Source organism: Ursus maritimus, unplaced genomic scaffold (genome assembly GCF_017311325.1).
Source record: "Ursus maritimus isolate PB19 unplaced genomic scaffold, ASM1731132v1 scaffold_18, whole genome shotgun sequence".
NCBI classification, from domain to species: domain Eukaryota; kingdom Metazoa; phylum Chordata; class Mammalia; order Carnivora; family Ursidae; genus Ursus; species Ursus maritimus.
This window is the reverse complement of record NW_024424230.1, coordinates 8,841,130-8,868,518: the sequence shown is the minus strand read 5'-3', so window position 1 is coordinate 8,868,518 and position 27,389 is coordinate 8,841,130.

Sequence of the window (27,389 nt, the reverse complement as noted above, 5' to 3'; positions counted from 1 at the left end):
CATACATATACACATAATTGATGTTCTAGAGAATAAATTTTTTTAATGGAAGAGAAAAAAATATCTTCAGATATATAATAAGAAAAATAAACTTTCTGAAATACAATGTTGAATTTTATATTAAAAGAGGAAAAAGTGGTAAAGAGTTACTAATTTCAGAACACATACTTATTGAAATGGAGTCAGAAAAATATAATTTTTACAAGAAGAAAAAAATCAGGTATCTTAGAGTGTTCCATTGAACTTCCAATGTCAGCAAAGTTTTAAGTAAAATAGAGTGCAAAAAGAGAATTTTATTCTTATTACTTTTTTTATAAAAGTATTGAGGAAATATTCATTTTCAAGCACCTATAACTCAGGAACATAGGACCCATGATCTCTTCTTGAAAAGAAAAATATATTTGAAGGTGAAATCCAGTCAACTCAGAGCAAATATAGAACAGAGAACTCAGGAAGGGAATCTGTAGTAAATGGATTGGGGATGAGTGTTAAATTGATTTACATGTAAAACTGTAACTAAACAACTCTGGGAGCTATGGTTACAAAGCAGAATGTGAAAATTACAAACCTTATTAAAAATAAAAATATAACAAAATCAATACTTTAGGAGAATGAATGTAGGAGGAAGTATAAGTAGATTGATTTCCTCATTTTTCATAAAGAGGAGTCAGTAGACAGTTCTAATTTTAATAGTCGTTAATGGACTCTAATCTCCTGCAATGTTATTCATAGTCTTTGTTCTTAAGTTGAAAGGAACCCCTCAAGAAATAATATCTCTTATCATGAAAGCATTCTCCTGAATTTCACCTATTCCTACAGAATCATGTAAAAATTCAAGAAAAATGTTGTAGTTTAGAATTGTATATATGGAAGTTCATACCACAATAAAATCTAGAAAAGGGAAAAGTTAATATCCATCCTAGAAAGAAAAATAACATTATTATTCATTCCAAAGAAAAGCACAAAACAGAAAAGGAAGACTATCGGGGCTTTTGGAAACGATTCAATTTTTATAAAGTTCATTGTTACCAAAAGGCAACCATTGCTGAATCATCACCTTTTAGGAAAGAAATGCAACCTGTGGCATTAGCCCCTGTGTATAATGATGTGCTCAACTGTTATTAATATGTGAGTTTGATATGATAAACATAAATCATTGTCTCTTCCATTTTGCTGCACAATCCTAAGTGCCACTAATATCAACAGTTTACTACTCAACAGTAAAATTTTGTAGTAGGACATCAAACTAATTGACACACTCTTTTTCTAATCTGTTACTGCTGGAGACTAGGACTTTAATAAATAATTCTATGAGGATATGAATATGATTTTGATGAACACAGCATCTTTAGGAATTTTATTTACTAGGGAAGGTTTCTATGCATGACTCTGCCATGACACTGGCTCTGGAGGACCACATTCCTGTCCGTAGACCCGGGAGAAAAACATGAAATGCTAGTTGCTTTATTCAGCAGTTTGGCACACAGCTACCTGAGAAATGCAAACTACCCCTGGACATATTAACCCCTAAATTTCTCATCCATATTTTCTGATTTGTTTTTTTATCATTATCTTTCTCTAGCATTCTATATTCTACTTACTTATCCTATCTATTGTCTGTCCCCTCCTCCAGGACATATATTCAATGACAGAAGGACTTTATGTTTATTCACTGCTATGCTCCCAGATCCTAGAAATTGGAGACATATTTGTATTTCTTTTTTTTCTTTTTTTAAGATTTTATCTATTTATCAGAGAGAGAGAGAGAGAGAGAGCACATAAGCAGGGGAAGAGACGGGCAGAAGCAGAGGGAGAAGCAGGCTCCCCACTGAGCAAGGAGTATCCCAGGCATCCCAAGACATATTTGCATTTCACTAGATATTTGTTGAATAAACAAATTGAATGCATGAATCTACAAGTTATAACCATAAGTTATCTGCCATAAAATTATATTTTAGAGGTGCCTGGGTGGCTCAAATGGTTAAGCATCTTCCTTTGGCTCAGGTCATGATCCTAGAGTCCCAGGATTGAGCCCTGACTCCAGCTCCCTCATCAGGGGGGAGTCGGCTTCTTCCTCTACCCCTCACCCTACTTGTGCTCTCTCTCTCTCAAATAAATAAATAAAATCTTTAAATATTACATATATATATATTTTTTTTTAAGAAGGAAGCTGTCATTTCCAAATGGAGTCATCAATTTAGCCACATTACATTAAGAATATCCTTAAATTTTTGCATGAAAGTACTTGTTAAAAACTAAATCTGTGACCTTTAATTGATTATGATATTGATATAATTGTCCCTAATCCTATTAAGTAGTCACATATTAAGTGCGAACAGACTCATGTTCAAACCCCAGTAGCTCAGTTTACTAAAATTGTAAATGTACCAGCTATGTAGATTACATACTGGATATGTAGACTTTGGAAAACTGCCTAGTCTTGCTAAAACTCATTTCTGAATTGTAAAATAGAGTGTATAGAGACATCTAGTGTTTATCCATGCCAATTTTTCTTTCATTTTGGGATTAGATTATTTTTTCTACCCCTAAAATAGAGCAGGACCATATAGCTAGTCTTTACCTATTGGTTATGAACATAGTTGCTTTGGCAACCAGGGAGTCCCCCTGTTTAAGGTCGTGTAGCACGAGATAGCAAAGTCTCCCACAGACAGGGCCCCTGAGTCATGTACATCAGGGGCTTCTTACCCCGCTGACTCATGCTGAATATATACCATAAGCAAGAGATAAAAATCTGTGTCATAAGCCAGTGGGAGTTGGATTTAATCTGTTACTGAGACATAATAAAAATCGTGAATAATCTATGAGAATTTACCTCAAAAGATTATTGAGTATCTAATACACGTAAAGCAATAGGCTTCGTGCTTGCACAACTCTTTTAAAAGTTTGTGATTTATATTATTACTATTATTAGTTACTATTGTTATTATTTCCTCTTTATTCACTTAATCATTTTAAAGTAATCTCAAGAAGATATACAAAGAGGGAACAAATCAGATTAAATGAGTAAAAGAAACTATAAAGCTGAATTTGGATGCCTTTTATTTCTTTTGTTGTCTGATTGCTGTGGCTAGGATTTCCAGTACTATTTTGAATAAAAATGGTGGGAGTAGGGGTGCTTGCGTGGCTCAGTCAGGTAAACATCCAACTCCAACGTGAGATCAAGCCCTGTGTCAGGCTCCACATTCACTGCGGAGTCTGCTGGAGATTCTCTCCCCCACCCCTCCATCTGCTTGCTCACATTCTCTCTCTCTCTCTCTCAAATAAATAAAAAATAAATCTTTAAAAAAAAGTGTTGAGAGTAGACATCCCCGTCTTGTTGCTCATTGTAAAGGAAAAGCTGTCAGTTTTTCCCCATTTAGGATGATATTAGCTGCGGGTTTTTTATATGTGGCCTTTATTATGTTGAAGTCTGTTCCCTCTAAACCTACTTTGTTGAGGCTTTTTTTTTTTTTATCATGAATGGATGTTTACATTGTCAAGTGGTTTCTCTGCATCTGTTGAAGTGATCATATGGCTATCCTTTCTCTTATTAATGTGATGTATCACCTTGACCAGAATTCCAATACTGAACCACCCTTGCAACCTAGGAATAAATCCCACTTGATCTTGGTCAATGATTTTTTTAATGTATTGTTGAATTCAGTTTGCTAGCATATTGTTGAAGATTTTTACATTTATGTTCATCAGGGATATTTGCCTGCAGTTCTCTTTTTTGTGGTGTCTTTATCTGGTTTTTATCAGGGTAATGCTGGCCTCATAGAATAAATTTGGAAGTTTTCCTTCATTTTTTATTTTTTGGGATCACTTGAGAAGAATAATTATTAATTCTTCTTTAAATACTTGGTGGGATTTTCCTGTGACTCAATCTGGTCCTGGATTTTTGTTTTTTGGGAGTTTTTTGATTACTGATTCAGGTTTTTTTGCTGGTTATTGATCTGTTCAAATTTTCTATTCCTGTGTCAGTTTTGGTAGTTTGTATGTTTCTAGAAATTTACCCATTTCTTCTAGGTAGTCCATTTGGCAATTTGTTGGCGTATAGTTTTTCATAATGTTCTCTTATAATTGTTTGTATTTCTGTAGTGTTGGTTGCTATTTCTCCTCTCTCATTTGTGATTTTATTTGTTTGGGTCCTTTCTCTTTTCTTTTTGATAAGTCTTGCTAAAGGTTCATCAATTTTATTCATTTTTTTCAAAGAACCAGCTTCTGGTTTCATTGATCTGTTCTATTGGGGGGGGGGTTAGCTTCTATATCATTTATTTCTGCTCTAATTTTTTTTTTAAGATTTATTTATTTGAGAGAGAGAGAGAGCATGTGAGTGGGGGGAAGTGCAGAGAGAGAGGGAGAGAAGTAGACTGCCTGCTAAGTTTGAAGTCTGATGTGGAGCTCGATTCCCAGGAGGCTAAGATCATGACCTGAGCCCAAATCAAGAGTCAGCTTCTTAATTGACTGAGCCACCAAAGTGCTCCTTCTGCTTTAATTTTATTATTTACTACCTTCAGCCAGCTTTAGACTTCATTTGTTGTTCTTTTTCTAGTTCCTTTAGGTGTAAGTTTAGGTTGTTTGAGATTTTTCTTCCTTCTTGAGATAGGCCTGTATATACTTCCCTTTTAGGGAATGTTTTGGATCATTGTGTTTTCATTTCCATTTATTTCTATGGTTTTTCTTTATTTCTTCTTTGATTTCCTAGTTGGCCCATTCATTGTTTAGTACCCTGTTGTTTAACCTGCATTTATTTGTGGTCTTTCCAGATTTTTTCTCGTGTTTGACTTCTAGTTTTATAGCATTGTGGTCAGAAAAGGTGTATGGTAAGATTTCGATTTTCTTGAATTTGTCGAGGCCTGTTTTGTGGCCTAATATGTGATCTATTCTGGATAATGTTCCATGTGCACTCGAAAAGAATGTGTATTCTGCTGCTTTAGGATGGAATGTTCTGAATATATCTGTTCGGTCCATCTGGTCCTATGAGCCATCCAGAGCCATTGTTTCCTTGTTGATTTTCTGTTCATATGATCTATCCATTGATATAAGTGGGTGTTAAAGTCCCTACTATTGTATTATTACCATTAGTTCCTTCATGTTTGCTATTCACTGTTTTGTGTATTTAGGTGCTCCCATGTTTGGTGTGTAAATATTTACAATTATATCTTCTTATGGGATTGTCCCCTTTATTACTATATAGTGCCCTTCCTTATCTCCTGTTACAGTCTGTTTTAAGGTCTAGTTTGTCCAATGTAAGTATTGCTACTCCGGCTTTCTTTTGACATTCATTTGCATAGTAGAGGTTTCTCCTTCCCCTCACTTTCAACTTGCAGGTGTCTTTAGGTCTAAAATAAGTCTCATAGGTGACATATAGATGGGTCTTGTTTTTTTATCCATTCTGACACCCTGTGTCTTTTGATTAGAGTATATATAGTCCGTTTACATTCAAGTAATTATTTTTTTTAAGATTTTATTTATTTATTTGAGAGAGAGAGAGAGCCAGCACAAGGAGGGTAAGGGGGAGAGGGAGAAGCAGACTCCCCGCTGAGTAGGGAGCCTGACATGGGACTCGATCCCAGGACCCTGAGATCATGACCTGAGCTGAAGGCAGACACCCAACTGAGCCACCCGGGTGCCCCTACATTCAAGTAATTATTGATAAATATGTATTTATTGCCATTTTATTACTTGCTTTGTGGTTGTTTCTGGAGATTTTCTCTGATCCTTTCTTGTTTTTCTCTCTTTCATGTTTTGCTGATTTTCTTTAGTGATATATTTGAGTATCATTCTCTTTATACTTTGCATATTTATTAGTGGTTTTAATATATAGTTACCGTTAGGTTTGTATATAACCTTTTCTGCATATAGCAGTCTATATTAAGTTGATGGCTTTTTAAGTTTGAACCCATTCTTTTCTCCTCTCCTCCCTACATTTTAGGTATATGTTATTATATTTAATATACTTTTTTGTGAGTTTCTTGACTGATTTTTTACATAAATATTCGTTTTTCACTGCTTTTGTGTTTCCTACCTTTATACTATCACTTTGGTCTCTCCTTTCCATTCAAAGAGTCCCCTTTAATATTTCTTGCAGGGCTGGTATAGTGGTGAAGAACTTCTTTCGTTTTTAAGAAGCTCTTTATCTCTCCTATTCTGAATAATAGCATTGCTGGATAGAGTATTCTTGATGAAGATTTTTCCCATTTAACATCGTGCCACTGTTTTCTGGCTTGAAGAATTTCACTGAAAAATCTCCTGCTAGCCTTATGAGTTTCCTGTTGTAAGTTATTGACTTCTTTTGCCTTGTTGCTTTTAAGATTTTTTTCTTTATTACTATATTTTGAAAACTTAATTACTATATGTCTTGGTGTAGGTCTGCTTTTGTTGATTTTGATGGAACTTCTCTATGCTTCCTAGATCTGGATGTCTTTTTCCTTCCCCAGATTAGGGAAGTTTTCAGCTATGATTTCCTCAAATAAATTTCTGCCCCCTTTTCTCTCTCTTCTTCTTCTGGGACTCCTATATTATGAATCTTATTATATTTGATGGAGTCAGTGAGTTCCCTAAGTCTTTTCTCATTTTGCATAATTTTTCTTTCTCTTTTGTTTAGCTTCATCATTTTCCATTACTTTGTCTTCTAGGTCATTAATGAGTTCTCTTGCTTCTTCCAGCTTGCTGTTCATTGCATCAGGAGTGTTTCTAATCTCATTTATTGTCCTCTTTATCTTTGATTGATTCTTTCTTAGCTCTTTTATCTCTGTGGTAAGGGTCTCACTGATGTCTTCCATTCTTTCCTCAAGTCCAGTGAGTATCCTTTTGATCATTGCTTTAAATTCTCCATCAGACGTGGTACTTGTATCTGTTTCACTTAGCTCTCTGGCTGTGGCCTTATCTTGTTCTTTGCTTTGGGATAAATTCCTCTTTGTTCTCATTTTGTCTAAGTCTCTGCCTGCTTCTCTGTGTTAGAAAAGCCAGTTATGTCTCCTGCTTCTGAAGGTAATGGCTTTATGAAAAAGCGGTCATGTAGTGCCCAGGGCCTGGTGCTGCAGGGAGTGCCTCAGGGAGTGTGCTGCGTGTACTCTACTGTTGTGTTCTGGCTGTTTATACTTCAAGCCAGTCATTTGCAGAGACTCTCTTTACCTGCTTTCGGCAGTGTTTGGTCCCTCGCTTGAATATGGTGAGTTTTAACTACATGTGCTCTTGTTCGTTTGTGAAATGAGACTGTCACTACCTCCACTGGAACTGAAGCCCTGCAGGACTCTGATCAAGAGACATGGTGTGGGCAGGTGTTTGTGGTGGTCTTCTAGGGGAGAGGCCCACCACACTGGGACTGAGGTAAGTGAGACTGAGAAGAGCGTTCCACAATTGCAAGGGAGTGGGGCTTAGTGTAAGCAAGTTAGGTAGCCAGTGGCACTACTTCCTGTTAAGTGGCTCTGTGTCTATACTGAGGGGTGGGGGAGGGAAATGGTACTGGCCAGCTCCTTTGTTCCCAGAGAGGTTGAAGGCTTCTCTCAGGGATGCAGTCTGAGGAGACCAAATAATCTCCCTGTGTGTACCTCAGGGGCTCTTCAGATTGCTGTTTTACCTGATATGCCCCTGGGTTGTTTGCCTTCTGTCCAAGAGCAGTGCAGTGCCCTCCAAGCTCTATTCCAGCCACACTTGCTGACCTTTAAAACCCCAGGCTTTAAGCTCTGCTAATTGCAAGAACTCACAAAATTCAGCCCCTCTTGAAGCTAGTGGCTATGAGGAAGCGTTTCCTTGTGCGTTCTCCTTTGTGCTCCTCACTCTCACCTTTCTCCATGACCATGGCTCCCTCCCCTCCATAGCAGCCAGGATCCCTCTTCCCCCAAACCATGTCTCTGCACTTCCTACCTTCTTTGAAATGGCGTCTTCTCTCCCTTTAGTTGTAATTTGTTCTGTGAGTTTTCAGATCAATTTCTGGGGTATTTAGGATGATTTGACAGTTACCTCATTGCGTTTGTGGGGTGAGGTAAGCCTAGGGTCTTCCTAAACTGTGCTATGTCTATAGCACAGAGTATTAGTAATACTAAGGAATGAACTACTGATACCGGTGGCAACCTGGATAAATCTCTTAGAATTATGCTGAGTGAAAAATACCAATTTCAAAAGGTTATACACTGTATCATAAAAAATTCTTTTGAATTGCAAAATTAAGAAAGGGCAAACAGATTAGTGCTTGTCAGTGATTAAGAATGGGTTAGGGGAAGTGGGAGGGATGTGAGTCATGGTAATAAAAGAGCAACATGAAAGATACTTTTGGTGTTGGAACTGGTCCGTACTTGACAGTGGTGGTTTATACACATAACTACAAATGTGATAAAATGGCGTCGAGCTATACACACACACACAGAAAGATTAAAACAGGGTATCGAAAGACTAGTGGATTGTATCAATGTCAGTATCTTGGTTGTAATATTTTATGGCAGTTTTTCAAGATGTTATCTTTAGGGGAAACTGAGTAAGGTACATAAACTCTCTTATTTCTGACAACTGTATGCAACTCTAATAATCTCACAGTTTAAAGTTTAATTAGAAGATGTTACTCAAAAGCATAAGAATGATATTTTGTATCTCTAATATAGAAAACTATGAAAAAAGAAGCCATAGTTTTAAGATTCTGAAGGAAAATAATCTTGAATCTAGAATTTATTATTTGAATTTTCACTGAAATGTGAGGACAAAATAATAACATTCTCAAATTAAAAAGGCTATTAGCCTTTCTGGGAAAAAAAAAAAAAAGAGATAACAATAGCTTAAAGATCTCTTTTAGCAAAATGAGAAAGGATTCCAAGAAAGGAAAGCATGAGATATGACAAATAATATACAAATTATAACACAATAGCAATTGTGCTGAAAATTATTATTGCAAATGTTAGAAAAATATTCCTTTAAGATAAAGGTATTAGATTAAAATGGTTAGATTAGATTAAGATGGTTCTTTATTTGATAGGTAAGTATGTTTAAATCAGCTTTTTAAAGTTTTTAGATAATCTTCTAAAATAACTGAAATGGGTTGGAAAGTATATCAAGACCATTAAAGGAATCAAAAAGAACAGAAAATTCTAACAACTGAGCAGAAATCTGAAATGAAAATATTAAATAAAGTGTAACAAATAGAGAATATCAAGTAAATATCAATAAGGCCAATGGTTATCACTAATTAATAAATGTGAAAGTATCAAATTACCATATAAAATAACAGATTACTGAACAGGGTTAAAATATTCAGTTGCATTCCCTTTACAAGTGATCCATCAAATCAGAAGGCTATAATAAAGTTGAGAAAAATGGAACTGAAACAGAAAAAATTGAAAGAGGCAAATAGAAAATAAAGTTTAATGAAGGAGAAATAAGAATGGCTAATAAGCATAAGTGATACTTAACCCTACCTGCTACATTAAGTAAAGTTTACTTTTTTCACATTAGGTTAAAATTTTTTTAAAAAAAGTATTTGAGATTGACAAAAGTGTTGGAAACTATCTCTAATAAATCACTATGAAATAAGATCTTAAGAGTGTGCTAACATTAACATATAAAAGTCTCTGTGAAAATTTCAGTTTAAAAAAAAAAAAACTTTTATGACATATTTAACTCTTTCCCAAACTTGTTTGACCACAGGCCCTTTTGCTAAGTAAGATATGTTAATGTCCTGTAAAACGATGATTAATACATGCTGCTTTAGTCAATGGATTAGTTAAGGAATGCCATTTCGCAGGTCTACCTACCCTAGAACAAGAGTCCATTTAAAAGGGATAATAAAAACAACCAAGTCACTTTAAAGAGAGTGAAAGGTTTTTAGATTAAGATTCATAGCTCCTAATACAAACTGCATGTCTTTTAGCTATTTCCTCTTGTGTCCAAACTCAGCACTTACTTTCAATAATTAACAAATTAAGAAATGCTTGACATAGGGTAAACAAAATTAACGCATATTCAGTCCTCAGTTTCTTTTAAAATCATTGTTGCTTATTTTTCCAAATATAGAAATGATTTGCCTGGTAATATTTTAGATAAGCCTTAATATTTGCTACTTTTACAGGAAATTAGTGGAAATATTTTTCTTAATATTTTAGTTAAGATTCTCACAGTTGTCAGCCAATTGTCATGAAAAAAAGCTTCTGTCCATGTACTGTCAACATCAACCATATTATGTTAGAATATAAGAAATACTGACTTTTAATAAAAATTTATGTATAATAGCAGAGATTGATCTTTAGGTGAAACAAATTTAGAATTATTTAGTAATTTGATCACAGAATAAATATGCTATTACAAGGTGAGTTGGAAAAGCCATTCCTTGCTAAAAACAATGTCATTTAATCTCATCTTCACAAATATGATAATGTGTAAATTTTACTGTTATAGAGAGCTGATCTCATCTAAATGCAGAAAACCCTCCTCCTATACCTAGTCTATTTCCAGAAAACTTATCAGTATGTTTCCAGGCCTCAGACAGAGCTGACATGGACTCAGCAGGGCAGGGTTGCACTTTTCTTCTCTTTGGATACTTGGTCTTTGACCCAAATGTTTATGTCCCCTTCCAAATTGATAACGTTGAATTCCTAATGCTTGATGAGATGGTATTAGGTGGAAGGTCCTTCCAGAGACGGTCATGAGGATGGAGCCTTCCTGAATGGAATTAGTGCCTAGTAAAGGAGGCTCCAGAGAGCTCCCTTGCCCCTTTCACCATGTAGAAGGTGCCAGCTGTGAAGCAGGCAGAGCGCTTTCACTTGACCATGCTGGCACCCAGATCTCCAATATCCAACCTCCAGACTGTAGAAATTTCTTTTCCAGCTCTCTGCACCACCAGGATCCCCAACACAAAATAAAGGGGCTACCCATCCCCCCTTTCGTGGATCTCCTCCAGCAGGCTTTTTGGCGATCTTTATCCTGATAGTAGACCCGTGATCTTCACGTTACTGATTTTCACTTAGCTAACATATGAGGTAGGGAGAAGGTAGCCCCAAGTGGGGTTTGTATCAGAATCTGCAGCTCTAGAGATAGCTGCATTTACCCTGCACCTTCACTTTGAATCAGTTGGGTGACTGCTTGATCTGACAAGTCTAAAATAAGACACTTTTCACTCACTATTCTCTACTCCCAGTGCTGCATACAATCTTTTCAATTTTAGGCATGATATTCAATTTGGAGCAGCAGTGGCTCCAGAATTTCTGTTGTGGAGGAAACTAGGGTCATAATGTGGTTGGTAGGGATGGGCCAGGCAAGATAGAACAGCTAAGGAATTTATCTAGATTTTTCCCCCCATAACAACACACTTATCTGAGGACGAAGATGGAGATCCTGAAGGAGTAAAGATATCATCAGTCTTTTTTGGCACCAATGAACATTAAAAGGGACACTGCCTTTCTTCTGAAATTTTTCTGCAGTAATGCGCTGCATTGCTTGCTTTTCGGACTTGAGGTTCAGTTTGTTGTCGAGTACCTGTAATTCTATTTTGGAATGCGGTCATTGTATAGTGCTGCAGACAAAGTTGAGGCTGGATCCAGCGAAATCCACTGTTCCTTGTGTTCTCAACACCCTCTCCCATTGTATTTTCTTTTGGTTCTTTTATAAAGATGCAAAGAAAAATAGAAAAATTTTTGTCTGTCAAACCCTGAAGATACTATCATCTTTCCACAGTTGTTTACTTGTCTTGATTTTTTAATCCCTGGACAGGGTAGATGACAGTGTAGTGTTGTCAAGAGGAAGGAGAAAGAGGAGTTGCCTTTTTTCTTTTATAGTTGAGATATAACTGACATATAACATTGTGTAAGTGTAAGGCATACAACCTATTGATTTGATACATTTATATATTGCAATATGCTTACCTCAGTAGTGCCAGCTAACACCTGTATTGGGTCACATAATTATCATCTGTTTTTTGCAGTAGGAACAATTTAGATCTGGTGTCTTGGCAACTTTGGAGTTAACAATACAGTGTTATTGTCTATAATCACTGTGCTCTGCATTAGATCTCCAGGACTTATCTGTCTACTAGTTCTGAGTTTGTACCCTTAAACAACATCTCCCCAGTACTCCCACCCCCCTGGTAACCACCCTTCTACTTTCTGTTCTTACCAGTTCAACTTTTTCAGATTCCACATATAAATGGTATAAGGAATTGTCTTTCTTAATTGTTTTTTATGGGCATGTTTGGTTCTCAGTAGAATGCCCTGAGCTGGTTGGAGGGCTGGGGAGGAATGGTTGAAGAGGGGCTCCCTCGGGTTTGCTCATGCATAATGGATTCATAATGTTCACTAGAGCTTGTCACCTATTGGTTGGCATACTGTGGCTTAATGTCATTCCACTGATTCTCCCTACCCTTTCAAGAGGATTGTGCAGAGCTATCATTTTATTTAAGAAATATTGCTCAGCATGGCTTAGAGCTAATAAACTTTACTGGGGAGCCAAGGGGTTGGTTTGTCCCTGGAAATCTGCTCTTTCAAAGTTTTGCTGGGTTTTATTGAAGAGTAACAGTGTTGGTACTTGTTCCTCCAGATAAAATCTTGCTTTAAATAACTAGCCAGTAATGTGAGGTTAGAGATGAGTGACAGGTTGTAATGAGAACATCTGTTTGCTCAACTACTGGATTTTTTTTCCTAAGGAAGAAACATAAAACTAAATTATTCATGAAACATTACTGATTCCCACACTATTGATTATAATCGCCATCATCAATTTGCTCCCCCTCCAGCCATCCCAACAGGTTATTACTTACAGATTGTGGTATTATTTGCTGCCAGGATTGCATTTTTAAAAATAAGTATAAACAGTGGGAGGAGATTTTTAGCGTGCCAGAGAGTTCCTTTCCTTTTGGAAATCACATAAGCTGCATCTCTGGTTTTTAATTAATCAGATACCAAGAGCTGATCCTAAAATTTCAAATAGGACCAAAATGAGTGGCAAATGATAAGCCTGAAATAATTGCACAGAGTAAGGGAAGAAAGTTATTAGAATGAGTCTCTTTATGATTTAAGACCAGTGCCAGAGTACTCAGAGATCATTTTATTGGCAAAAGACTAAAATTAAATGATATATCCATTAATTGGACTATAAGATGACAATCTCTTTTATTACAAATTCAGACTCTGGGTATAGAGAGAAAAATATGACATATGTCAAACTACAAAAATGATTTATCATTTATTAGCAATTAGGAGATTTTTAGTTAAATATTAAGGAATTTCCTTGAAGAGTTTTCTTTTTCCCTTCAGAAGGCTGAAAAAAATCCATTTATCCAGTTTCAGTAGGGAGGTTAATAACAAACTATGCAATATGTCAGTGTGCCAATCTGCAGAAGGTATAACTAGGAAAAAAGCACTATTATATCATACAGCAAAAAAATATGCTCTATGCTATATACAAAAGGAGTAGTAAAGGGTTATTTCCTTCTTTTAAAATGAAATGCTTACTTTTGAGAAGCTGTCTACTCTAAGTCACACAAACAACCAGAATATTAACAATTTATAATTCCAGATTATCCTGGAGCATGGGTCATAGCGTGTCAGTGTAAGGTTCTCACAACTTACTCTAATATTTGTGACAGGTATTTTCCTGCCCTCAGAATTATCACTAAGGTAAAATTGTAGCGATCTCAACCAGCGATGATTTAAAGAGACAACGAAAACAGAACCCCAGCAAGCACAACACCACCAAGGCAGTTCAGCCCCAGTTCATGCTCGAGAGGGGGGACACGGGTGTAAGTTGTGGCAGTTGTACTGGTATCTGTGCTTCCATAGCCGAAGAATCACAGTAACACTAATACCCTTACTTGAGTCTTAACCTTACTCTTAGAGTCATTACTCTTAGAGTCATTACCCATTTATGTATTCGTCTCCCCTCTTCCCATCCCGGCTCAAGACTGAGAGGGTTTCCTAATGTCTAAATGGTTTGTTTGTTTGTTTGTTTGTTTAATTTTAGTTAACAAACAGCATTTGGTGTATAGTGGATGACTAATACAGCCACCTTGAATTCAAATTACCGCACTTTATATGATGCAGACTTTTTATTTTTTTTAAGATTTGATTTATTATTTTTTTGTTTAGAGAGCATGAGTGGGGTGAGGGGCAGAGGGAGAGGGAGAGAGAATCTCTAGCAGACTCTGCACTAAGCATGGAGCCCGAGATGGTTCTCAATCTCATGACCCTGAGATCATGACCTGAGCCTAAATCAAGAGTTGGATATTTAACTGACTGGGCCACCCAGGCACCCCTATGATACAGACGTTTAAAATAAAATAACTGAAATTGTTTCTGTATTTCTTTTCTGTGCCTTATCATAGGCATGGGCCCAAACACACATGCAAACACACACTCGACATCCACTTTTTATATCACTGGTACACTTTGGATTTAATTACTTATAACCACTTGGTTCTCTTCTAAAGAAAGAAATACATTTTGAATTGCTTAACAGATTTCCAACACCAGCCTGGCAAGCCTTCTCCCATCATTTAGCATTCCTGTAGCACTTTGGATTTGCTAAGTGTTTTATAATAATTTTTATTCTCTTGACTATTATACCTTTGATGAGTAACAATATTTCAAATGTACTTTATTACCTTCTGGTTGCTTCTATACATCACTAAGGAGGAGAAGTGAGATCTAGTGGGCTGTCCTTGCACAATATTAGTCTGAGACTTTTATTCAGAATATTAATATTTTAACCAAGTGGAAAACTTTGGAATAAATAGTATAATGTGAATTAAATCACCATTACTTTCCTGTAATTTAGATTTATGACTATGCATGTAAAACTGCTGAACCTTCTCCAGGGTACTCAACTTTCTAAAGCCAACTTTCTGCTGAATCAGACTTGTCAGTAAATCACTGATTCGCTGATAATTTTTCAGGTTCAAGGACAGTTTTTTTTCTTCTTTTATATCACATTATGGACTCTCGGTCCCTTAAGATAATCATATTTCATTTTCAGCTAAAGAAAGAATAACCTGGGTATATAGAGTGTACATTTATATTTTCCGGGTTTTCATTACGTATACTGTTTCAGAGATATAGCAGTTATGAGTCATGATGCCTTTAGCATTTTCCAGTATCCTTTGCTTGTATATCCCCAGATTATGTATCAATACACCTCAGGAATTCAGAAGTAGAGAATGACACATTATTATAAACTGAAACTGCAAATCAACAACCAATATTGATTGCCGTTGTATAATACAGTCTTACTTACTATGATATCATATATCATAAACCCTTCAAACTGTGCACACTAATTCACTTATTATTAGCACACATTGATTCATCACCTGCCTTAATTCTATTCTATGATCTTGGATTTCATTGCTCATTTAAATTTCAACAATCATTTCATATCCAGTATTCACTTCAAGAACCTACCCCAGCTATTGTAATCCACAGATGTCCCCAGGAGTGTGTAATGAAAAAATAATGGGAAGAATAGGTTTGAGTCCTGGCTTAAGTGTTTCCTGCCCTTTGACACTAGGCACATGATCTGCTTTGCTTAGCCTCAGATTCCTGATTTGTAGAAGTGGCTGCTGATTATATCTGTTTCTCAAGGAAGTGTACAATTATTCTAAAAATGAAATAATTCAAAAAATCATTAAAATGTTACAACATGTAAACTGTTTTTAAATTTTCACAAAATTTTTTTCATTATTACACTTGGAGTCTGTGACTACCCCCTAGCAGTTGAGTAACACATTGTATCCTGTTTGTCTTACCTCCCAAAATAGATTACAAACTTTATGAAACTACATAATATGTACAGTGATTTTATTATGTTCTGCACAGCTAGTCACATACCTGACTCAGTAAAATTTGTTTGTAGATAGATTCTTTCTCTTATTCATTAGATAACTGAATAGTTATCTCATTTAGATGACTAGATTAACAAATGATTTTAACTTGATGGAACTTATTTGGCATTTCTTTACGTCTTTTCTTCAAATTGATTAAGGCATTTGTACTATTTTAGAGAGTTTCTTTCTGAAACAAAACATTGGAGGAGTAAATAAATAAAACAGCCATACTGTTTTGTGATGGGAATGAAACATTGTTTTAGGATAAAGCAGCAATAAATATCATTAAAGAAGATCATATGCACTGAGGAAAACTGAAACTGAGTAAGAGTTAACCAAGAAAGGAGATAGAGGAATTTGAAAATGGTCTGACCAGGACAATCCCACACTCAGAACAATTGAAAACCTGTGGAAAACTCTGAGTTTTAGTGACCATTCTAGTTCTGAGTTCCTGCACAAGTAGGTTAAACTCTGATTACAAGTTTTGTCATCTATAAAATGAGGGCATGATAACGCCTGGTACATAAAAGTAGTGAAAAATTTTTATCAATTGTTAATTTTACTAAAAAACAAGCTCTCTGGTTCTCTAACTTTGGAAAATTTTCTGTATAACATTAGTCTTAGGAAGACTGTACTAGAGTGATCAAATCTGAATAGATCATTAACATAATTCAACAGATACGTGGGGTCTTGATTTTTCTTTGTAATTAACCCAAAACTAAACCTTTATCTGTTGCTTATGTAGCATGTTTTCTAAAAAACAATTTCTTAATATCAAATAAACTATGTAACAATCTGTAGCAATTCCATGTAATAAAGTACAAAAATCTCTATTAAAGCTTTATTAGATTACATCATTCCCCAAAATTAACTCAAAATCATAGACTTCCATGTAAAATGCAAAACTATAAAACTCCTAGAAGATTTCCTAGGAGAAAACCTAGATGACCTTGAGAATGGTGATGACTTTGACAACTCAAAAGCAGTCTGTGAAAGAAACAATTGATGTTAGACATCATTGAAGTTGAAAACTTCTGCTTCCTTAAAGATACTGCCAATAGAATGCGGGGACAAGCTACAGATTGGGAGAAAATATTTGCAAAGACATATCTAATAAAGACTGTTATCCCAAATATACAAAGAACTCTTTTTAAAACTCAATAGTAAGAAAACAAAAGAAAAATCAATTTAAATATGAGCAAAGGATTTGAATAGACACCTCACCAAAGAAAATATACAGATACCAAATAAACACATGAAAAGAATCTCAACATTGTATGTCATCAGGGAAATGCATTTTCAAACAATTAAAAATTAAAACAACATGCCTATTGGAATGTGAAATCCAAAACACCGACCACTAAATGCTGATGAGGATGTGGGGCAACAGGAACTCTCATTCATTGCTGGTGGGAATGTAAAATTGTACAGACACTTTGGAAGACAATTTAGTGACTTCTTACAAAACTTAATATACTCTTATCATATAATCCAACAATTGCCCTCCAGTTTACTCAAAGGAGTTGAAATCTTATGTATACATAAAACATTTGGTCCAACACATGAAGGTTTATTCATAATTAACAGAACTTGGAAGCAATCAAGATGTCTTTCAGTAAGTGAATGGATATATCAACTTTGGTCCATCTAGACAAGGGGATATTATTCAGAGCTTAAACGAAATGAGATGTGAAGCCATGAAAAGACATGGAGGAAACTTGAATGCATATCACAAAGTGAAAAAAGCCCATTTGAAAAGGCTACATAGTATATGATTCCAACATGTGACATACTGGAGAAGACAAAACTATGGAGACAGTAAAAAGGTCAGTGGATGTCAGGAGTCACAGGGGAGGGAGAGAGGAATAGGCTGAGCACAGAGGATTTTTAGAGCAATGAAGCTGCTCTGTGTGATACTATAATGATGGATACATGTCGTTATACATTCGTTGAAACCCATAAACTATACAACACCAAGGGTGAACCCTAAGGTAAACTATGGATTTGGGGTGATTATGTTTTGTCAGTGTAGGTCCATCCTTATTCACTGCCATCCGCTCTGGTGGGGAATGTTGATAATGGGAAAGGCTGTATGTGTATAGGAGGAGGGTGTATGGGAATTCTCCATTCTTACCACCCAATTTTGCTATGAACCTAAAACTGCTCTAAAAAAATAAAGTTTATTTTAAAAAGCTTATTAGGAGACATCTAGGGAGGCACAAATAAGTATAAATTATTAATGGCTTTTAAGACAATTGCCAAACTGGTTTTGCTGAAAGTTAACATTTGAGCGTGAGTCATGTGAAAGAGACAAAACCAGTGAGGTCATGCCGGTTCTACATGGCCCTTCCTGTTCCTGTCCATGAACACGGACATTAACCCTCCTTCATCCAGTCTTTATACCCAGGCTTGTTCCTGTTTGCCGGCTTTCTAAATACTGATTTTCAAAATCCTTATTTCCATACCTATCCCAACCTGATTCCAACTTATGTAACTCCATTTCTTATTTTTCTGGTTTTGGTTCTTGGCTGTATCATGTCTCCGTTTAACATGAAGGAACTCAGAAGTAAAAATCCTGGCCCCTTCCCTTCGCATAAACCAGAGGATGGCAAATATGTTATTTAGACGGTGCTCATCTATTTTCTCAAAAAGGTTAAATATAAGCCACTTCTATAAACTTCCAGGTTAAGTTTCATTTTCAAAAATAACAGTTTTATAGTGTAATTAAAATATAAAATGATACTTTATAATGCTAAAATAGACTGCAAAGCTGTTTGGAAATTGATATTGTATAATTTACATTATATATCTATGTATAACTAAAATAATTATAAACAACTAATAGAAACTATACAGCAGCAAAGAGAAACACACACATTTCACAGACACAGAGGGTTTTACACAGAGCCCCTGACAACCACTATTCTGTTTTTTAGATTCCACATATAAATGGGATCACACACTATTTGTCCTGGGTTCATTCTCAGGCATCTCCAAAAGCCAAAATCCTTTGGCAGTTCTGTTGTGTAATAGTGAGCATTCTGGACTTACCACATGTGGTTAATTTTATGTACTCTATGTATTGCTTCACGTACTAAATTTCAAAATCCTTTATTTGGAAGATGATCTATTTGCATCTTTATGTATATTCAATATACACAAAGTAGATATGCAATAAGATTTTTCTGTAGTTCATTATATTGTAATTTAATAGCTCATAAATAAAATAACTCTCTTCAGAGTTTGGCATAAGAACCCTGCCTCTAGTCATGAACTTCAAAATAATAAATAGTGTCTTATTTAGGTTAGTGCAAGCTCTGTAATAATCAGTCCCCAAATGTATAAAGTTAAAGAAAAAAAAAGTTTATTTCTTGCCCAGCAGTACTTGTCAGGTAATGTCACTGGTGTGGCCCACGTTCATGCAATCACTTCTGGACACAGGATAAGAAAAGTTCTGCCATTTTTTAATTTTTAAGTTTTCTTAGGGATTATCTCTTTTCCAGCCTCCTGGAATGGGCACAAAACACGGATGATCTTATGGACCAGGCTTGGAAATGTTATGTCATTTTCACTCATTGGCTAGAACTTAGTCATAGGTCACAGTGTACTACTGGGCAAGGCTGGGGAAGGAGCCTGGTTCTGTTCCAGCAAGAGGAGAATACAGACAGAGGAACTATTTGACACACAGGTAACAGGTCCTACATCGACAACCATGTTTAATTCTCATAGTAACCCCACGATATAAATATGATTAATATGCCCATAGAACATATGAGAAAACAGACACATTCAAACAGGTTGATCAGGTTTTTTTTACAGTAACTAGTAGAGCCTGGAGTCAAAATTTCCAACTTTTATCCTTTTTATGTTATAATATTTGGTTCTCTGAGGTAAAATAAACTGCTCATTTGTGCTCTCAAGGTTCTCTTGGTCATTCAGTGTACTTTGCTTAAGTCAACTTCCCGCTGTCAGGGTCTGCTCATCCTGCAGAAGTAGCCTCAGTGGTCCACTGTGCTCGTGCCCTTAACGCCCGCCTCTGTCTTCCCATACCTATTATACTCCAAAATGCACAAAGCAGGTATTAATTACATAGAGATATCATGAAAAATTAATAACACAGAGAGATCAAAGGCTTAATTCCAAACAGAATACCCAGAGGATTGAAGTTGTACCATTACATAAAAATGAAAACATGGTCATCAGCCAGGAAACATATGAGAAGATGTTCCCATCATAGGTCACCAGGAAAATGCAAATTAAAACAATGAGATATCATTACACACCTATAAAAAAGGCCAAACTCTAGAATACTGACAACACCTAATGCTGGTGAAGATGTGCAGCAACAGGAATTCTCGTTTATTGCTATTGGGGAAGAAAAAATAGTGCAACCACTTTGGAGGACAGTTTGGCAGTTTTACAAAATCAAGCTTACTCTTTCTATACTATCCAGCAACCGCACTTCTTGGTTTTTACCCAAAAGAGGTGAAAATTTGTGTACACGCAAAAACCTGCACGTGAAGCTTTATAAGCAGCTTTATTCATAGTTGCCAAAACTTGGAAGCAACGAAGATGTCTTTTAATGGGTGAAAAGATAAATACACAGTGGCACATTCAGACAATGAGATACTACTCAGTGCTAGAAATGGGCTTTCAGGCCATGAAAAAGAACCTAAAGTGCATATTACTGAGAGAAAGAAACCGATGTGAAAAGGTCACATGCTGTATGAATCCAACTGTATGGCATTCAGAAAAGTCGAAATTACGGAGACAGTAAATGATTAGTGGTTGGGTTAGGGATTGGGTTGGGGGGATGTATAGATGGAGCCCAGAGGATTTTGGGGAAGTGAAAAGATTCTATGATACTATTAGGGTGGATACATGTCATCATACATTTGTTTAAACCCATATTCTATATGTCATAAAATAGTAGACATAGAATAGACATTTTCAGCTAAATACTGAAGGTGTTTGCTACTGCAGGAAGCCATTAAAGGTGCTACTTTAAAAATGTAAAAAAAAATTAATGTAATATAGTAATACCCAATGATTTCACAATAAAGTCCCGAGAAGTAGAATGCTTTGGAGTAAAGAGATTAATGAACAGACAGGTAACTCTAATTTTTGACTAAAAAAGTAACAGTGGATGGTTTTGTTCTTCTAAAAAAGCGTTATCAGCAGACAAGTAATAAATAATCTCTGTAATATTTCTATGTAGGGTTGTTGTCCTCGCATCTGATGATACAATAACATTACAGATGATAAAGATATGTTCGGAGCGAAAGTATTTCGAGTGTTCTATATAGGTTGAGATACTGAAATTATTATAAAAGTTGAACTTTAAGAATTTGTCAAGTCAAAAAAATGTCTTGTTTGATTTACCGATCCACATCCCTAAAATTTCTGGAGATTTACTACTCCCATTTCAAAAAACGTGAAAATTATTCTGCACCTTTTCACTTTGCTAAGATCAAATGAAATTAGAAATGATACAATGGTTTGAAAATCTTACTGAATTAATATTTCAATAAAGCTGTCCAATAAAAAGGTTTCAGGACATGGGGATGTTAGAGCGGATTTATAATGTCAGACCTAGTCTGGGAAGGCCCAGAGACACATCTTTCACCACAGCCATGAGGAATAAATTCACGAGGGAGCTCCAGCACTTTTGAAGACCTCTGTGCTGCTCTTCCATGTCACCGTTAGCAGAGAACCGTGACATGGAAGTGTGCTCTCAAACAAACGGGGATAGTGGGAACCCAGGGTAGCAGGAGGCAGTGAAGGACTTAATCACCGAAAGGCAGGGTGAGTATGGTTAATGTAATGGCCCATAGTTTGATTTCAATTAGTCAACCTAGAGCCGAAACCGAAGGGCAGTGTAGTAAAGTCTTACTTGATCTGTATAAATAGAAAATCTGCAGGTCTGATGAACTGAAGAATGAATTAAATCACGGAAGAAGAGGGTCATGCCCCTTAATCTATCCCCAATTCACACATCCAGAGTCCCTCAAATGAAGGGAAGTCCAGATCCCACTAAGAAAAAGATGCTGCTACTCTGTGTATATATATATATATATATATATACACATTTTATATACATATATATATATATATAAATTATTTTCCTGGTTCTAGAACGGGTACTTAGAATACATGTATAACAGCTTCCCCATGGTACCCGATTACAGACTGAGGGCTAGAAGGGAGTCAGATGGAAACCACTGGAACTGACTCTACCTTTGAAAATGGCAAACCAAAGGCAGTCTCATATTCCTGAAGACATTGTAGGAAATATCGCCATCATCAAGGGCTTAAAATGATATAGGGGTGGTGATTTCATCCAACTCTCCTATTTTGCTCTTGTGGAAAACAGATGAGTATTCAAGAATGGAAGACTATTAGCCACTTAATCAGGCCCTGACTGTAATTACAGCTGCTGTTCCAGATGTGATTTCTTTGCTGGAGCAAATTTAACATATACCCCCCCCCCGCACACACACACACCTTGTATCTGATACAGTAGCTATCGATCTGGTCAATATTTTTTCTCTCTCTCTACCAGGCAAACTGCCTTGCTGACCAAATCCAGCCTGGAGCCTGTTTTTGAAAGAGGGCTTGAGTTAAGAAGATTTTTACATTTTTCAAAGAGTTTTTAAAAAATGAAAGAGGGACGCTTGGATGGCTCAGTCAGTGAAGCATCTGCCTTCAGCTCATGATCTCAGGGTCCTGGGATCAAGCTCCGTGTGGGGCTCTCTGCTCAGTGGTGAGTCTGCTTCTCCCTCTCCCTCTGCCCCTCCTGCCCCACTCTCTCAAATAAAATCTTTAAATATAATGAAATTAATTAATTAATTAATTAAAAGAATACGTGACAGAGTCCATATGTGGTCTTCAAAGCCTAAATTATTTATTATCTGGCCCTTTACAGAAAAATGTTTGCTGACCCCTTGTGGGGCTTTAAAGAAAATATTTCTATTTCTGCATCCATCATGAGAGCTTTCTGAGCACATTTTACTGAAACCTGGGACCTGGGCTCAAGGCAGTCCTCATCAGGTAATTTATGACTGTTTGCATGGAACTGGAGAGAGTTTGCTTTTCGGAGGTATTGTTTTCAGTTCAAGGAGGAAAGGGGGTGACTCAGACCTGAGACTCGGAGACATCCCTGGGTTGCTGGATATAATGGTGCTGTCTTTCCCCTGGAGAAATGTATTTACATTCCAAAGGGTTACAGTATGAACTCAGAATACTCAGGAAGGAGCAGAGGTTTTTTTCCCCTTCTTTCAGGAGGGAAGTTGGACATGTATATGAGCACCTCATTTTTGCAGGATTTCTCACCAACACCACTATTATGAACTGAATATTTGTGTCCCCCTGTAAATTTGTATGTTCAAATCTTTACCCCCACTGTGATGGTATTAGGAGGTGGGACGTTTGGGAGGTGATTAGATCAGGATGATTAGATCGGTCCTTATGGACGGGATTAGTACCTTTATAATCGACACCCCAGAGAGCTCTTTTGCCCCTTAAGCCATGTGAGGACCCAGCAAGAAGGCTTCAAGTCTTTGGCCATGAACCAGGAAGTGGTGGGGACTGCAAATGCCCCACCTTCTGTCGGGTCCTGAGCCAGACATTTGTGTTGAGCACTGTGAAGACTTCAGAAGGATACTCATCCCACCAAGGTCAGAGGCCACAAGAACTGACATGGGCTTCAGTCAGCTTCTTGCTCTCCACCACCTCACATCGATCTCCCGTGCAGATAGCCAGCTCTGTGTACCACACACTCAAGCACCACATGCAAAGACGAGAGCCTTACAGAGTACCTTCAAACCATTCCCACACCGTGCACATCCAAATCCCTGTATGAATCCCTGTGTGTACGAGTGCGTGTGCATGTGTGTGCCCACGCATATTACAAATCACCTAGTGGTTCTGCTTCAGAGATACACCGTACTTATTGATTTAGCTGTATCTGCACAGATGGCATTTTTCAGTTTTCTAGTTTTGTGGAAATATGTAATAGAAATGTTGCCTTCTGATATTGCCATATGAAAAGTAAGATTTTTGAAATTTATGTGAATGCATGTGTAGTCATTCCCAAGCAACTGATAGTAAACATAGTAGCCTTTATTTGAATGGTTTTGGGGGAGCAGTGTGATTTGGGTATTTATAACCATTCTGAATTTTTGAAAATTCTATCTTGTCTATCTGTCCATTGATCAATTCAATCATTGTTCATTCAAACTCTTATTGAACATTCAGCCCAGGCTACATGAGGTCAGCTCTTAAAAATATTATTAGCTTTGCAATAAATAAATACACTGATTTAATTCATTTTAGTGCAGTGCTATACATTAAACACCAAATATGTATATGTAACGTCCTGTGTAGCCAAGATGGTGGGAAGAAGGAATTACTATCCCTTGAAAGGGTCAGTGAAAGCTTCAAAGAAGTGGTGATTTACAAATTAGGTTGGATTTTTTTTCTTTTGTTAAGATTAGTAATACTCTGATATAATAAGTGATGGTAATCAGACTTATTTACATACTTTCCTGAAAAAAATTATGATCAAATGTCTGCTTATATATATTTATTATTTTCTAAGTTGCTTGAAAGGGATGAAACTTTCTGTCTAGACTCATGGCTTTTGAATGTGATTTATTCATTTGTTTTTAATAGCAAGAGCCTTTAAGATTCCATGAACCAATTTGTTCAAACCTTTCATGTGCATCTTTGATAGGATATCAAGGTTTTCATTTTACATAAAGCTATTTTGCATCTAAGTTATTTGAGATACAGTACTTCTAGAAATGCATGTATAGTGCTGCCAAAGTACATTTTATTCAGAGCCACGATGCGTATTTCCATTATATTTAATACTACAGACACCGCTGGGTGTATATTCAAGATTATCACAATGAAACAAGAATTTACAGTAATGCTTACTCTACCCCCCCCAACATTTATTTTGAAACTTTTGAAATCTACATGAAAGTTGCAAGAACAGTACAATTGTTGATTCTAGGTGAAGGGTACAGGATACCCTCCTGCTCTGTATGTAAACCACCAGTTGTAAAAATGGAGCTACATTTGCTTTACCTGTTTGTCTGGCTAAATATATATAATAAAAAGTATTTGTGGTTTTTTTTTTTTTTTTAAACTAGAACATATAAATTGACTAAAAGCAGAGCCACTGGGGTCCAAACCGTGGTGCTCTCCCTTCTTCCTTTGAAGCGACAGGCATTACTCCAGGAGAGACTGGGAATTTTAGTTCTTCTCTGGTTATTATTATTCTTCAACAATATGAAGTTATGCAATCCAACTTCTTAGGGAAGAAACTGCTTTTGATCACAAGAGTCCGATTACCTAGAAGTGAACTGTGCCTGAGGACCACAAGGTGGCTGAGCAGAAATGCCCTCCTGCAGAGGTGTGCTTTGGGGTTTCTGAGCGTTGCCTTATGTGGTTAAATGGGTATCTTGGTACACATTTTATATTTGGGACCCGCTACCGGTCACATAAAAACTTGTTTTACATTCGATAGTGTAGAAGAAAGAAGCAAAATTGCGAATACTTTTGTGTTTTAAATTTCATTTTCTACACAAATGACTCATGAGAATGCATGGAGCCAGAAAGTGTGACACTTCCATGGTCATGCCTTGCTAGTGCCCTCATCTCCAGCAGCAAAGGCTCATTTCAGTCCACTGAGCCACACTGCTCATCTCTAGAGGAAGGATGGAAGAATGAAGAGAGAAATAAATAATCCCAGCTGGAATAACCCACTTTCTTGTTTACGAGAATAAAAACCACTTCCCTGAAGCTGCTACTGTTGTGCGAGCAAGTTTGCTCATGTTTGGCCGAGGCTGCGGGGTCGTGAAGGGAACTGAAGCGTATCATGCTCTCGTATCATATTTGACCTGTGAATGCTCGCAAGGAAAGCACAGAAAACACAACTTCTTTTAAAGGCACTGACGCTTTTACCTTTCCTAATAATCATTTAAACCCTTGGTTCACAACTGAGAGTAGACATCAAGATCAACTGGGGGAGGCTTTTTTTTTCCTCTTCATTTTGGCTTCACGCAGAAACTCATCCAAAACCAACCAAATGGATTTTCTAGGGCTTATGTGTATTTTTATAAATCATCTGAGGCAATGGATGCTCATGTAATTCTGATAAGCACTACTGGTTGAGAATCTATAACTTAAAATATAGTAATTATTACAAGGCTAACAATTTTATGTTTTTTATATTTTTTAAAAAGATTTATCTGAGAGAGAAAGTGAGTGTGCATGCTGCACACGCATGCGTGAGTGGGGGACGGGGCAGAGGGAGAGGGAGAGAATCTCAAGCAGACTCCCTGCTGAGTGCAGAGCCCAACACTGGGCTCGATCTCATGACCCTGAGATCATGACTTGAGCCAGAACCAAGAGTCGGACGCTTAACTAACTGTGCCACCCAGGTGCCAAGGCTAAAATTTTAGACTGACATTTGCAAAAGAGCTAATTGTTTATTTTTCAGTAGTATTTGAAGGTTGGAGAATATTTGGTTACCTAAAAGTTTTCATAGTTCTTGACCTCTAATCTATTCTTATTTTCAATGACTGTATAGATTTTAAGATTTTGGATCCCAAGCTAAATAGTATACAGATCTTCCATAGTAAAACATAAAATATTTCCAAAGCTTATGACTCTTTCATGTTAATTACTTATCTTTCTATTGCTCAATCAGCAAGCATTCAGATACTTTTGGAACAAGCATTTAAAAACTTCAATTAAAATAATTTTTTGTAAACCTTCAACACTAACACACTAGTAATAAATATATTATTATATAAATACATTATATACAAATACATTATATAAATACAATATATTCAATTACTCATTCATCCATTCATTTATTCTATAAATATTTATAGAACCATGTTTCAGGAACTCTCATTCAGGAACTGAGAATGTAGCCTTGAAAAAACCAGATAATGTCTCTGACCATTCAGGGTTTACAATAGTGTGTATTTAAGTGAGGAAGCAGGCAGTAAACAAACAATATATATTATAAAGACGTGCTTGTAAAAAATAAAGTAGCAAAGCGGTTAAGGAGAACTGGGGGCCAGGAGGTCTAATTCATGCAGAATGGTTAATAAAGGCATTAATGACAGGGTGACCTTGAGTAAGGAGGGAGTGAGACATGTGGCTATCCAGGAGAATGTTATTCTAGTTGGAGGAAACAGTTGCAAAGGAGCCGACTTGGTGTGCTCCAGGAGCAAGAGGGCAGGAGGATGTGATGGAATGAGCGAAAAGGGGTGGTGAGGGGGGGAGGAGATAAATGCGGTCAGGGGTGGGGAGGTTGTAAAAAATAATTATAAGTTGTATCAGTTTGGTAGGGTTGCTGTAATAAAGTACCACAAACCCTGTGGTTTAAACAACATAAAATCATTGTTTTACATTTCTGGAGGTCAGAAGTCCAAGATCAAAGTGTCTGCAGGTTTGGTTCCTTCTGAGGCTATGGGGCAGATTTCTCCTGGCTCCCCCTGCTTCGTTGGCAATCTTTGGTGTTCCTTGGTTTATAGAAGCATTACCCCAAACTCTGCCTTCACCT